Genomic DNA, 3221 nt, shown 5'->3' on the forward strand with positions numbered 1-3221 from the left:
GCCAAGCCCTGGGACCAAGGCCTATTTTTGGTATTCCCTGGGGACTTTATTGATCTGTTCCCCTTGCTGTTCTGTTGCAAGCCCTTAGTGTTTTACCTCGGTGTGGTTGGATCAGATCAGGAAGAATTCCCACACTGTGTCTCCAGTGTTGGCCCCTGTAGGGCTGAGTCAGTGAGGGATATTGTGTCTCATAGTGGGGCCTGACATATGGTCTTTGTGGATTGACTGCTCTGAGCAGGAATATCATCCTCATGGCTTGGTGACCTAGGATATGCTCCACTCTCCCTTCCTCCCCCTTCATTTGCTTCCATGTGCTCTGATCAGACATATCCCTCTCCCTGAGCTGTAGCTGCAGTGCTGTCCTCTGAAATAAATTCTTCTGGGGGTAGGGGCTGCTTAACAGCTTTTTTTTTTTTCCCATATCAGACAGAAACTGGCTTAGAGAAGTTAGATCAACATGGTCGATCTGCCGGGGAAAAAATTCAGTCATCATATATACCAGCTGAAGCTCACAACTTATCTGAGTTTAAACATCCTAACCAGGGATATAGGAAATCTAGCCCTTTTTGTCACTGCTCCCTTTGTTCCATGAGGCTTATCTACCCTGATTATTCTGGATGCTATTTTGACCTCGTGGTAATGGCTCCCTCATCTTCAAACATTTTAAGACTTGAATTATATCTGGGACTGGGGTCTCTTGTACCATGAAACAAACCACATGCTAGAGGCCAGAGTGTACTGAGGCATTTGGGCATGTACCAACATTGGGAAGAGAAATGCATATAAAAGTGCAACACGTGTCCCCAAGATATTCAGCACCTGATTGAGCAGTGTGTCACACAATCCAACCAGTTGAATGTTTAAGTGCACAATCTTTTCTTCCCAATGAACATAGGTGGCAGTTTCTTTAAAAAGACAAAGCACTTTTACAATGAAATGATCATTCCATTTGGGGCTACTCTTGAACCGACTTACCAGGTAAGCCTTGTCTAATAAGTGAGATTTGATCATTGTAAACAAAGGGCTTTCTAGAGGTCATCAGCTATTAGTTAAGTTATCCTTTATTGTAGGACCAGGGCAAGAGACAAATGCTTACCCTAAAAATCCTGAGCCCAGGGATAGCACAGGAGTTTTGTTTTGTTTTAATTCATTTTTTAAAAACATTTTATTAGGGGCTCATACAACTCTTATCACAATCCATACATATACATACATCAATTGTATAAAGCACATCTGTACATTCTTTGCCCTAATCATTTTCAAAGCATTTGCTCTCCACTTAAGCCCTTTGCATCAGGTCCTCTTTACTCCCCCTCCCTCCCCCACCCCCTCCCTCGTGAGCCCTTTATAATTTATAGATTATTATTTTGTCATATCTTGCCCTATCCGGCGTCTCCCTTCACCCCCTTCTCTGTTGTCCGTCCCCCAGGGAAGAAGTCACATGTAGAGCCTTGTAATCGGTTCCCCCTTTCCAAACACTCACCCTCAGCTGTTTTTAAAGAATTTTTATCTTGTATGCATTAGCAATAACTAGATGACAAAGCAAAACTCAAAAGCTATTTGCTGCTTTCCAGGGAGAGAAGCTGAACTACATATTCCTAGATAGCCACATACTTGTATATGACATGTTTGTGGTGTTATCAAGAGTTCTATCTGTCTATCTATCTAAAGTTGGATATTGAATAAGGAAGATCAGAGAAGAATCATCGCGTTTAAATACTGGTGCTGCTGAAGAATATTGAACTGACTGCCAAAAGGACACGCAAATATGTTTTGGAAGAAGGACTCCCAGAGTTCTCCTTAGAGGCAAAGATGGAGAGACATCATCTTTCTTACGTTGGACATGTTTTCAGAACAGATGAGTCCCAGGAGAAAGTACAACATACTTAGCAAAGTAGAGGGACAGTGAAAAAGAGGAAAGCCATCAAGGAGATGGATTGGAACAGTAGCTATAACAATGGTCTCCAACACAGGAGCCCTTGTGAGGATGATTCTGGACCAGGCAATGTTTCCTTCTTTCATGCATAAGGTCACTATGAGTTGGAACGGGCTCGATAGCATCTAACAATAACAACAGCATTATTATTATCTATAATCCGTCCATCTTTCTGTCATCAATCTATCCTTGTTTGGTTGGTTTAGTTCTGCAACACATATCCATTCCTGGAGTGCGTGGTCAAGCCTAAGTGTTCCCAGTCTGACAGGCCATTCAAGGATTCACACTGTGAGAGTTAAGGTTTCATGTCAACTTGGCTAGGCCATGATTCTCAGTGGTTTATCCGTTCAGAGATAGTAATTCCTATGATGAGATTTAACATAATGCAATCACTTCTCTGATGAAATCTATGATCAGTCAATCAATTAAAAGAAAGTTTCCTCAGGGTGTGGTCTGCTTTCAAAATAAATGCATGCTGTAGGAAATCTTGATTGCTTTTTTCTGAGTCTGGATCCTGGATCTGGCTTATAATTCTACCCTCCATTCTTTGGACTTGAGCTAGCAACTTGCTATATTTCCTTTTATTCCTAAGAATGATCGGTCTGCTGGTCTTGGCTTCACCATTCCATGTTGCTACTTGAGTCAAGTAATCTGATTTCTAGCACACAGACTTGGAAATTACTTCTATAATGATGTGAGTTATTTCCTTGATAGAAACCTCTCTTTCTCTCTCTCTCTCTCTCTCTCTCTCTCTCTCTCTCTCTCTCTCTCTATATATATATATATATATATATATATATATATATATATATATATATATATATATATAATCACTGGTTTTACTTTTGTAGAGAGCCTAGCCTAAAACTCACACTTATATAAATCCATAACTACTACCTGTCACTGTGGCATCCCTTGCTTCATAGTGACTCGATGCATAATGGAACAAAATACTGGTCGGTCCTTCACCATCCCTATCTTTGGTTGTAGAACGGCCTTTTGTTACCATGGGTTAATTTTCAAGTAGATCTCCAGGATTTTCTTCCTAGTTCATGTTTGTCTGGCAGCTTCACTGACAGACAGAAGGTGGTTGTTCATGAGACAGACTAGCTAGAAATTAAAGCAAGAGCTTCCACGTGGAAGGTGAGAATTCTATCACTGAACCACCAATGACCTCACATGTACACACACAAATACACACCAAGTATATACGTGTGTGTACATGTGTGTATACACATAAGAGTAGTTCAAGAAATTTGTAGAAAAATTCCATTATCTTTAACAT

At 40.7% G+C, this 3221-nt stretch overlaps 1 non-coding gene across 1 annotated transcript; it reads right to left on the bottom strand.

Annotated features, from left to right (window-relative positions):
• Nucleotides 1-415: 415 nt before the first annotated feature.
• LOC142454131 (small nucleolar SNORD12/SNORD106) lies at nt 416-503 on the bottom strand. Its single transcript, XR_012785652.1, has one exon. It is a non-coding gene; the product is annotated as a small nucleolar SNORD12/SNORD106 (small nucleolar RNA).
• Nucleotides 504-3221: the final 2718 nt, after the last annotated feature.

This window comes from Tenrec ecaudatus, chromosome 7 (genome assembly GCF_050624435.1).
Source record: "Tenrec ecaudatus isolate mTenEca1 chromosome 7, mTenEca1.hap1, whole genome shotgun sequence".
Lineage (NCBI taxonomy): Eukaryota > Metazoa > Chordata > Mammalia > Afrosoricida > Tenrecidae > Tenrec > Tenrec ecaudatus.